Here is a 12,865-nt window from a genome sequence, read left to right on the forward strand (position 1 = left end):
CTGCTTTTATAATTCTGTGTGAGGATGGTAAGTCCATATTCTTTGTTCTTAAAACTCTTACCTAATTCTTTGACCCATCTTTGGACTTGGGGTTATGATTGAAAACTTGCCTGTGTCCATTCAGATAAAGATGGGCAAATCATAAACTTCTGCAGAATGAAAGTAAAATTGGTCTGAATCAATCCTGTGCTGCTTTCTACACTTGGCTGTAGCCTGCAGCATCTGCATTCAACAGAAGAGCCCTGCAGCATTGTTTACAGATCACAGCGCCCTTGTGGAAATGGGACCAGATGCAAAGCCAAGGACATAGTTTAGATTTTATTTTCCAAAAATAATTAATTTATCCTTTACCTTGCCAACACTACACCAACACAGGTCTTCTTGTAGGTCAAGGAACCCTGTGGTGAAAAATCAACATGCACGCACCACTTCTGAGTTCAGAATCCAATTGTGAGAACTTCAGCCATACTGAAGAGCTTGTGACCACTGAGAGAAGTCTCCTGAGGAACTGGAAACATCCTGCAAAGCAAGTGTAAAATGGTTTGACACTTTTACGAATGCTGCATTGTAAAGTAGGGACGTTTATTACAATAATTCATCACAGGGATTTATCTTGATAAGATATGTTGAGAATTGTTGAAGGTTTGATATGTGTGACAATGCTGTGACTTTAAGAGGTTATTTTGTCCTGGTTATTTTTGAGGACAGCTTGGAAGGCAGAGGTGCTGAGCAGTCTACCAGAACCACTAGAGTAAATTGCTTTGAAGGCCTTGTCTTTTATACTGATAGCCTGAATGATTGTGTGACCAGCTCCCACAGATCAGGACTTTTGGGTTTTTAGTTTCTTTTAAGCAGAAGCTGTTGGGGTCTCAACAGAGTTGAAAGCTTCAATGACTAGCTCCTAGCTGCTACTCTCACTGAATTTTCTCTTGATGTTTTCTCCTCCTGGATGGGAGAACTACATGTGAGAAAATGTGTCTGAATTTTCCTTTTTGTCAAGAGATGTGTTTATGGGATGTTAATATATTGGAACAGTTAATTAGTAATAGGTACTCAATCTATTATTCTGTTCAGTTTCCCAATAGAGTTAAGTTATTCTAAATTCCTCTTTCTTGGTTGTTTTTAAGTACAGTGTTTAAATAAATTGTGTCTTGCTTAATGTCAAGTGGTTTGACCAGTCACATTGCATTTTGGTCAGACACTTCATACTTGCCTTTAACAATAATCAAAAAGAGTCTGGGCTACAGCCTTAAAATATTTTGAAGAGATCTAGTCTGGTCCATAATACATGCATTATGAAATGTTTTGTTGTAGAGAAAGTGTCATAATACATTCAGAAATGTATAAAAATATATTGGTAAACCATCCTATCAAGCATGCAATATATAAAATTATAGGCAGCTGTGACTTGGGAAAATTAAATTTGTGATTGAATGTTACAGGTATGCATCCATCAACTCCCCTTTATGATTGACTGGTATTCAGCTTTGCAATGGAAAATATAGCATGATGTGTTATATCAGCTGAAGAGCCTTGGTGGTGAAAGCTAATTTTTTTGATAGCTGAGGTTATTATGAATCTTGGCTGCTTTCCAAAATTTAAAGGAGGTGCTTCAACTCAGCAGTACTTTTATTCACATAGATGCCCAGGGTATCGATTGGCAGTCTTAAAAAAATGTAATAACATAATTCACCTTTGAAGTGGTATTGATAACATCTGGGTGGCATGGTGGCTCAGTGATGAGTGCTGCTGCCTAACAATACCAGGGACCTAAGTTTAATTCCTGCCTCAGGTCAATGTCTGTGTGGAGTTTGTAAGTCCTCCCCTTCTCGACATGGGTTTTTGTCAGTTGTTCTGCTTTCCTCCCACAGTCCAATAGTGTGCAGATGGATTGGCCATGCGAATTTGCATCATTGTGTCCGACAATGTGCAATCTAGGTGGGTTAGCAAGGGTAAATGTGGGGATGGGATGGTGGGCTGGTTCTGGGTAGATGCAAAGTCAATGACAAATAGCTACTTTCTGCGCTGTAGGGATTCTTTGCACATGATTATTTGTTACACAATTTAATGGTCACTCATAGGAATAAATTATTTTCCATTTTCGTACATCTTTATGTTAGTATAAAAAATTCTTGAAGGCGAGCTGTATTCAATTGCCACAAGTTTAACCAATTTTATAATATTGATATTTTACACATGCTGACATTCTCTATTATTATTGTATGATTTCTGTGAACAGTACATAGTGAATAATGGGTGGCTGGTTATGGAGGATGATTGAGGAATATTCATGGCATGTAATGTCAGTGAAAGGATTGTGACCATGCCTTCTGCCCTTTCTTGACTTCAAGCTAATTCTCATCCGCGGATGATGTGACCATGGATCGGTTGCTTCCCACACAATCACAGTTCCCTCACATCAACATTCCCCTTCTGAGTTCCTGAGTTTTGGATAAAAAAGAACAATTGCCTTTGCAACTACAGGACATTCATGATGAGGGAGTCAAGCAGCAATGCAGCATGAACAAAGAGTCCCCATCGCTAGACCTGACTCCTCCATCACCAGACCATAGCAACACGACAGTTAGAGGAAGAGCGCTTCATCTTCCGCCTAGGAACCCTCCAACTATAAGGGATGAACTCAGATTTCTCCAGTTTCCTCATTTCCCCTCCCCCCACCTTGTCTCAGTCCCAACCCTCGAACTCAGCACCACCTTCCTAACCTGCAATCTTCTTCCTGACCTCTCCGCCCCCACCCCCACTCTGGCCTATCACCCTCACCTTTACCTCCTTCCACCTATTGCATTTCCAACGCCCCTCCCCCGAGTCCCTCCTCCCTACCTTTTATCTTAGCCTGCTTGGCACACCTTCCTCATTCCTGAAGAAGGGCTCATGCCTGAAATGTAGATTCTCCTGCTCCTTGGATGCTGCCTGACCTGCTGCGCTTTTCCAGCAACACATTTTCAGCTCTGACCCTCACAGCCACCAGCTCAAATACTGGTGTTCCACCTATCCCCGAGATTAACCTTGAAGTAGAATAAGCATGTGGTGAATCATTTAGATGTGATTGATCTACAGCCTGGGTAAAGGTAGAAGAAGCTTTGTTTGACAGTCTACTCGGACTCAGATAAAAACCTGAATGGAGTGCTTTGCAGGGGAATATGTGCACATGCACCATAATGTTAGCTTGCATACCTATTGTACCGATGGTGCCCATGACACACCTCTTTGACTTTCCCACCTCTGCCTCACATCATCAACTCCCCACTCTCACCAACTCTGATAAATTCAGAAACTCACTCTTTATCATTTACATAAATGATTGGATGTGAACACAGGTGGTATGGTTAGTAAGTTTGCAGATGACAACAAAATTGGTGGTGTAGTCGACAGCAAAGAAGGTTACCTCAGAGTATAACAGTATCTTGATCAGATAGGCTGGTAGGCGAGGAGTGGCAGATGGAATTTAATTTAGATAAATGTGAGATGTGAGATTTTGGAAAGGCAAATTAGGACAGGACTTGCACATTTAATGGTAAGGACCTTTGGAGTGTTGCTGAACAAAGAGATCTTGGAGTGCATGTTGATAGTTCCTTGAAAGTGGGATCACAGGCAGACAGGATAGTGATGAGGCATATGGGCCTCATGGACCTTATGGTCAGTGCATTGAGTATAGGAGTTGGGAGGTCATGTTGCAGTTGGACAGGACATTGGTTAGGTCACTATTGCAATATTGCATTTAGTTCTGGTCTTTCTGCTATAGGAAGGATGTTGTAAGGAGCATGGTTAGGGTGACTAGTCAAGGTCTTTTCCCCAGGTTAGCAGAAGCCAACACTAGAGGGCATAGGTTTAAGGTGAGAGGGGAGAGATTTAAAAGGGACCAAAAGGGCAACTTTTCCACGCAGAGGGTGGTACTTATATGGAACGAGCTGCCAGAGAAAGTGATGGAGGCTGGTATAATCACAACATTTATAGGGCATCTGGGTGTGTATATGTAGAAGAAGGGTTTAGAGAGATTTGGGCCAAGTGCTGGCAAATGGGACTAGATTAATGTAGGATATCTAGTCAACATGGACAAATTGGATCGAAGGGTTTATTTCCACGCTATACAGCTCAGTGACTCTGTGATTCAAAAAAACAACTCCAAACCCTAGAGTCCTTCCAGATCCTTTGCAGTGGAAAAGGTTCTACACATTTAACTGATTTGCATTGAGCATGCCTAGCCCTTTAAATAAAGCTAAGGCAGGACCACTGCTTGACACAGATATTCTTGAGCATTTGTTGCCTGAATTTTAGATCTTCACATCTTATTATTGGCCTGTGTAGCATTAGGATAGATCAAAATCAGAGTCTTCCAGCACTTGTTCAGGGTGTACCTTGATACATTCCAATCCTAGCAGAGCAGTACCTGAGCTATGCAAGAAATAGCAATTAGTGGAGGGGACATCATTAAAGTGATGTCAAGGCTCCTTAGTTACAGAAGGCAATTTCTTGCACATATATGTTTTACAATATTAACACCTGTGTTTTCTTTTTACCATATTTGTCACTGCCTCTCCTTATATTGTCTCTTGTTCATATATTCTTCATCCTGCAGTCTCTCATTCAAGGACAACAAGCTGATTGTGTAAAATACCCTGTCTAAAGTCTATGAGTGCATTCTTTCAGCAGGATTGATTGGCGTTGATAAAAAAAACCTTTGGATTTTCCCCAGCCTAACTGGGAGATCTACATGCAACTCTACTGATGATAGGATCATCTTGACTAAGTTCAACTGAATCAACACAGAATAAAGATCAAAGTTAAGCTGTTTCTTGTCTGAACACCTCATCAACCTAAGAGTCAGTAAGCATTATGTTATATGCCCACACATATGAAATAATTTAGCTCTCACTATTGATCAGAATTACTTGCTGTGGTGAGCACAGTTCTTGGTATTTCATTCCGTGTAAAGTTGAGAAATGTTGAAACATTTTTGATTATAAGACCATAACATATAGGAGCAGAATTAGCCCATTTAGTCAATCAAAGTTTGATTGTCCATTCAATGATGGCTGATATGTTTCTCAACCCCATTCTCCTGCCTTTTCCTCAAAGTCTTTGATCCCCTTACTAGTTAGGAGCTTATTTATTTCTGTCTTAAATATACTCAATGACTTGGCCTCAACAGCCTTGTGTGGCAATGATCACTGGCTATTTAAGCAAGTTGAATAATAAGGAGTCTTGGCCAATTCATTTCAAACATTTCAACACTTTGACTATGAAGCCACGCACTTTGAAAGGCTTACCACTTAACATTCCAGACAACCTCCTTAATATTTTCTCCTGACAGCTGGTAAGTGTAATATTCAGCAAAAACCTAAAGATGCAAAATGGACAATACTCTCATTCACTTCAGGAAAGGACTGCTTCCCGAAAAGTTTAAATCTAGATCAAGGTCAGGGTTGTCCTTTTACTTTTGTCAGGTAAGAGCAGGCATGATTATTTTTAACGATAATGAACAAAGTTATTAAAATTGACAGTCCAAAAGCTTGCCTGCTTCAATTAGTCTATTGATAAATGACTGTTCAGTCAAGTAGACTCTTAACATTTTTAGTTGGATGAGGGTCGATATGTGCTCTGGCAAGCTCTGCAGCCTCCCAGCTGGACAGAGTGGAAAGCAAATATGCAATTTGTGAATTTGTTTTGAAGCAGACCACTTCAGTTCCAAATGCAAACTGGCACTGCTACCATCTCTGTACTTGTCAAGTTGAATGAATTAATTTGGCTCCTCTTCAGGCAAATGTTTTCATTTTCTGAAAATAATTGAAGGAAGAATCAGGAATCTAGTCACTTGTGAATTGCAAGATTTGGACACATCCTTGTTCAGTGATGATAATTTTGTGATTGCATAAGCGATACAAACCCTACTTGTCTGTTTTTAGTATCAAGTTTAAGCGAAAGTCTTTTGTTATGGATAAGAGTGACTCCTCATCAAAGCTGAAGTCAGGAAACAAACAATAACTTTGTATGTTTTAAGAACAGATTTGTCTAACAGACAGACTTGGACCTCAGAGGGACCCTGTGACCCAGCAGAACATTGTTTAAATGATAGTTAAGTGGAACTCCAGTCAGAGGTTGCTTCTCTGCCACATTTGTGCTGCTATGCTCCCTAGTGAATCTCTGAGCAGCAAGTGTGAGAGGTAAAGCTTGTGGTTGGAAAAGCAGAAAGCAAGGCAACGTGATTGGTTGATTCAAGACTTAAAGTCAAGAAAGTGAGTCCATGGCACAGGGCCTAGGCATCACTAGGTTCTTGAGGAGGCATTGTGTTTTTATTGGGGGGGGGGGAGGGGGGAGCTGACAGGGGCTGAAAATGAGAGTCAGACTGCTGCCATACTGAGGGGAATATGACAATCACATAGAGGGTGAGGTGAATAAATGTGAAGCTGCCTTGGGAAATGTGGGAAGAGGATGAAAGTCAGGCCACTTGAGGGGAGGAAGGGGTGTGGGGAAAGAGAATTAGTCAGGCCTCTGAGGACAATGGGGGAGCATGCAGAGAAACAGACAGAAAAGAAGGACCGTTATTTGCACAGCTTGGGGCAGCTGAAGTATTAGACTGGACATGTGACTTTATATCTGATAAGGTAGCACACATTGGGCTACTTAATATGATAAGAACTCATGGTGCCAGTGGTAATATACTTGCGTGGACAAAAGATCTATTAACCATTGACGAACTGATAGAAAGCAGAGAATTGGGATTAAGGGGGCATTGTCAGCATGGCAACTTGTAACATAGAACATAGAACATTACAGCGCAGTACAGGCCCTTCGGCCCTCGATTTTGCGCCGCCTTGTCATACCAATCTGAAGCCCATCCCACCTACACTATTCCATGTACATCCATATGCCTGTCCAATGACAACTGAAATGCACTTAAACTTGGCGAATCTACTACCATTGCAGGCAAAGCATTCCATATCCTTACTACTCTCTGAATAAAGAAACTACTTCTGACATCTGTCTTATACCTATCTCCCCTCACTTTAAAGTTGTGTCCCCTCATGTTTGCCGTTCTCATACTTGGAAAAAGGCTCTCCCTGTCCACCCTATCTAACCCTCTGATTATCTTGTATGTCTCTATTAAGTCATCTCTCAACCTTCTTCTCTCTAATGAGAACAGCCTCAAGGCCCTCAGCCTTTCCTCGTAAGACATTCCTTCCATACCAGGCAACATCTTAGTAAATCTCCCCTGCACCCTTTCCAAAGCTTCCACATCCTTCTTATAATGCGGTGACCAGAACTGTACACAATACTCCAAGTGTGGCCATACCAGAGCTTTGTACAGCTGCAGCGTAACTCCTGGTTCCGGAATTCAATCTCTCTATTAATGAAGGCCAAAACACTGTATGCCTTCTTAACAACCCTGTCAATCTGGGTGGCAACTTTCAGGGATCTGTGTACATGGACACCGAGATCTCTCTGCTCATCTGCACTCCCAAGAATCTTACCATTAGCCCAGTACTTTGCATTCTGAATACTCCATCCAAAGTGAATCACCTCACACTTGTCCACATTAAGCTCCATTTGCCACCTCTCAGCCCAGCTCTGCATCCTATCTATGTCTCTCTGCAACCTACTACATCCTTCGTCAATACCCACAACTCCACCAACCTTAGTGTCGTCCACAAATTTACTAACCCACCCTTCTACGCCCTCATCCAGATCATTTTTATAAAAATGACAAACAGAATTTATGAATATGTACAACAGAAGTTAATGATTTGTATGAAGGCAGTGAATATAATGTGGGAAAATGTCAGTATAAGAGTTTTGGTAGCAAGAATAGAGGAGTGAATATTATTTAAATCATGAAAGGCTGCAACACAGAGGGGAACGCAATTTCAATTCCCATTTTCATGTAAATTCCACCAAAGCCAACTAAGAGTATACGCCAACAAAGGTGAACCAAGTTCAGTGTTAAATTCAGTTCTTTAGCTCGGATCTGGACCCATCCCCTTCCCTGGTGATAAAGACTTGAGGCCAAGACCATTTTAGTCTCTATCTCAGCTTCTTTAATGGAAAGGCAAAATGCCTAGCCAATGAACTCTTTCTGTATGATAAGATTCTCCAATTCTCCAAAACAAAAACCAGGGTTAACAAAATGGACATAAATAATGTTCCTATCTCCCTGATCTTAGGGCCTGAAAAAAATACACAAAGCTAAATAACTGGAAGTAACAAATGTTAATACACCAAATTACTAGGGTTGTTTCAGAAAGGTTCATCAGAGTAAGTGGCTCAAATAATGAACAATGTACCAAGGACTTGTCTTTCAGTACAGCCCATTTGAAATGACTGGAATTGTTACCATCTAGTTTCCCTCTGGCATGTGGGAGAATAGGAAACTTCCACTAAATGAGGCAAGATTACAAAATAATGAAATGTAAGTGCAAGCAAATAGACCTTGTGCTGGTTACTCATGAGATTCTCAATCACTGTTGACAATTGTTTTTCTGGACTGTTTTTCTGGATATGAAGAATTTAGTTTTTATGTCATATTTTGCCAACTGACTTGATTGAGGGGTTTGGGAAAATTCAGCCTTTGGTTGGAGAGTATAGAAATTCTTCTGGGTTATGTTGAAAATTAGTCTTGAAAGAACCTCCTCATCAAATTTGTGCCACTGACTTGTTGAATAACAAAGCTTGTGGCTTACCTGATTAGCTTTAGCTCATTAGATCATCATTTACAAAAATATCAAATAGGGGTATCCCAATTTCATCTTTCCTGTTTGCTGTTTTGACGGAGTCTTTTACACAGCCGATTCATCAAACTTGTATTTAGAGCCTAATGGTTTGGAAGTTTGAATATTTGATGAATCCATCACAACAAAATATAGAGCTATTATTTTCAAAACCAAGTTCAAGAATTGAATGCAAACTGCAAATAACCAAATTCAGATTGCTGATCTTTATCCACTTAAGGGCACTGTGGCTCAGTGGTTAGCACTGCTGCCTCACAGCACAAGGGATCTAGGTTTGATTCCAGCCTTGGGTGACTGTCTGTGTGGAGTTTGTACATACTCCCCATGTCTGTGTGGGTTTCCTCTGGGGGCTCTGGTTTCCTCCCACAGTCCAAAGATATGCAGGTCAGATGAATTGGCCATGCTAAATTGCCCATAATGTTATGTGCTTTAGTCAGAGGGAAATGGGTCTGGGTGGGTTACTCTTTGGAGGGTCGGTGTGGACTTGTTGGGCCAAAGGGCCTGTTTCCACACTGAAGGGAATCTAATTTAAACTACGTTAAATTTTGATTTATTCAGAGTGTTCTAATTTTAGGTTGACTTTTCTCTTTTTTATAATAAAATTGTTTTTACAGGAATTTTTTTCACCATAACCTTTTAGTCATAACCCACCATTTAAAAAAAAAATTTCCACTCTCATAAGTTAAAAAAAAATCGCTATGTTTTAGTTGAAGAAAAATGATCTGATTCTTCACAATCGACTGAATCTGATACCATACAATCAGTCCACTTTGCTGTTTACTTTTCTAATGTCCTAATGCTTAATAGACTGTCTTCATGTTTGCCACTTATTTCAGACTGTGCTTGCCCAGTCATTACAACAGCTCCACCGCGAGAGGCCACCATGGGGACTTCTCTTTGAGGAATGGGGACTCCAACTCAAACTGTCCCCAGCTTGCCATTAGGATGCTGCCTTTCCTCTGGTGATGACCTCTTCTCTGTGCTGCTGTCAAAAAGTGTTGGTCAGCCCTTTATATCACCCTTTATTGGGTTTGTAATTATTTATTCAGGCTGTCTGCAGTCATACAGCAGCCAGTCAATCTACACTCCAATCCAGTCCTGGGAGACCTCTGGGTCAGGGAACTGCATCAGGGAATTGTGCTAAACATCCCACCATTGGATAATATCTCCAAATGAATCTCCATGAAGTAAATTAGTTCACTTGAAATTTGGCGATAATGTCCTGATGGATTAACTTGGTATTTCAAACTATACATTGTGTATGTTTACTTCATGGCTGCATAAGTGAAGTTTCCTCAAAATGGATAAAACAAATGTAAAAATATGTTACATTTCTTCGACATGTTTAGATGCATGTGCACAAGATCAGTCCCCAGATTTCTACTGCTTTTGCAAAACAGAAAGTGGAAAACACTTGCATCAGTTCAAGGTCAGCAGCATGTAAAAATACCTTTGCAGCATTTTTATTCGAGCCATTGCTTCGAAATTCAAAAACTCTATGTTTAGATAAATTACTGTATCATCCATTTCATACCAGACTAACTTTCCAAGCCAGATGAATGCGTACTGCTGGCATGATTATCCCTTTTTTTTTATTTCTTTCTCAACCCCAGGATAATTCACTGTATCAAGATGTAAATTACTGCCCATCATGTTTACTGCAACTAGGAAGTAACTGGCACTTGCCCTATAGCTTGGTGACCTCAGTAAGTTTCCAATGGGCAATGCAATGAATTTATGTATCTCAATCTGAAATTCATCCATCTTCCATCACCTTCTGGCCAACCATTTCTGCAACTTCCCCTGATCTTAAAACTTAGGCCAATGCCTTAAGTCTTCCAAAGCTGAAGATCTGACCTCCAATCTATTTTCTTCCATCCATAAGACATGGGAGCAGAAATTAGACCATTCAACCCATCAAGTCTTCTCTGCCATTCAACTATGGTTGATAAATTTCTCAACTCCATCCCCCTGCTTTCTCCGTAACCCTTGATCCCCTTGATTCTCAAGAACCTATCTCAGTCTTAAATATACTCAATGACCTGGCCCCTACAGCCTTCTGTAGCAACAAATTTCATAGACTCACATAATTTATTTCCACCTTTCACCCTCTCAAAATCTATAGTTTTGAGGACCATCCCTAATTCTGCTTGGTATCCATTCCTCTCTTTGAAATGTACTCTAGGCATTGACTGGATGAAAGTCATCATATAATTTCCGTCTTTTCTTTTAAGGATGCATTACTTACAGTGAATGCATTGTCCAATGGTTTCTATTATTGTTGGATTTGAGTGTTTTTGCTTGGAGTTGAGAGAAACCTGATATTTTATGTTGAATGCCTATGTTGTTGGCTCCAATCATGAAAAAGATCACAATCTCTACTTCCTGTGGAGCCCAACAAAGAGTGAAAGTGGAAATATACTATGTAAGCAAAGTCTATAGTCAGTGGAAATTTTTCATTTCAATACTTCCAAGTTGTTATTGTCATCTTTAAGAGATGTATAATTGCAGAATTTTATTCATTTACATCTGGAAAAATGAAATTATCCCATTAAATCAATAGATAACTGTATAGTAAATAAAGATCTTGGAGGAAAATAAGTTTTATGGAATTGTAAATTCTGGCAAAGAACATTAGCTAATGGAAGACATTTTGAGAATTCCAGAACAGAACACACTTTTGCTTTTTAAACAATTTCTATGCTATATACTTGAACCAGACTTTTCACCAGTTTAGGAGTCAGGTGGGTACGAAATAGATGTGCAGCATTTTGTTACTTTAAATCAACCTGTTCAATCATGGGATGACACGCCTGCAGGACAGGTGATGTGTGAAATTAGACCTCCTGGGCCAGAGATAGGGACTCTAAAATTTGACTCCAGTGGGACTTGAACTGATAACCTTTGAATTACTTTCATACCATTAGTTGAGACATTCAACAAACTGCTCATTTCACCACAAGAGGCTTACATTTATACTTACACTTACATTTATACTTATACTTACACTGGAAATGTTGTCATGACTTGTCTCAAATCCCATCACCCTAATTTTGGTAGAATTTTGATAGCAACCTTATTTATGCACAGAATACAGTCATACAGCATGGAAATGGCCATTTGGCCCAACTTGTCCATGCCGACACAGGTTTCCTCACAGAAGAAGCCTCACAAGAATTCCCTGGCAGCACCACCTTAACACAAATGGTCCTTTCTTTGATAAAATTCTGTACATCATCTTTCAACTATTCTCACACTTTGCTGCCTGTATATGAGCTTCAAAGAAGCAACAGTGGAATAGATTTGATTGTCATTGGTGTGGAATCCTGAATTGTTTCTCAGTTGACTCAACTTTGCCCTTTTCAAATTCCATTTCAGTCTCTGGGATCTTGATGACTGGAAATACCCATCAGGCTCAGTTCGGTCATGCTAAGAAAATCGTAGCCGGCAGCAATTTGAGCCTTGGAGCTGTTGCTTTTCGAAGCATGAGATGTGAGCCATCTCTTATCTCAAGGTAGCATCATTGCAAGTGCTATAAGGCAAATATGAATTTAAATTACTTCTTAACCACTGCTTTTTGATGACAAGATTGCCTGGTCCACATGGTTGCAAGTCAAATCGACATCAGTCTTTTTAAGGTACAACTAATATCTACTGTGCTGAGATGAAACAAAACTCTTATTAGGTTTTAGTTGCTGATTTGTGTGAAATATAAGAGACGGAGGATTGAAACATTTTACACATGAGCTCTGTTCAAAATCTAGTCAAACTAAATGCAAATAATAGTCTGATGTGAAAGTATTACAGATTGTAACATGTTATGAATTTATCTTCCTGAATTTGAACAGTATATCAAGAAAATGCAAAAATAGTATGAGGACTTCATGGGTCTGATAGGTTTCAGATCATTGTTGTTGTTTTCGTCATAAAGTAGTATCCATACGATATGCTTGTGCTTCGACCCCAGCTTGCAGTGAGTGACCAGAGATAGAATGATTGTTAAAAATGCTTGCCAAAACTACGTAAAGTACAGAAATTATGACTCAAATGCCAGCATTATTACTTTCAACCCCATTGTCCACACCAACATCCTGCCTAACCAGCAGAGACAATCAACAACA

This window comes from Chiloscyllium punctatum, chromosome 14, assembly GCF_047496795.1.
Source record: "Chiloscyllium punctatum isolate Juve2018m chromosome 14, sChiPun1.3, whole genome shotgun sequence".
In the NCBI taxonomy this organism is placed as follows: Eukaryota; Metazoa; Chordata; class Chondrichthyes; order Orectolobiformes; family Hemiscylliidae; genus Chiloscyllium; species Chiloscyllium punctatum.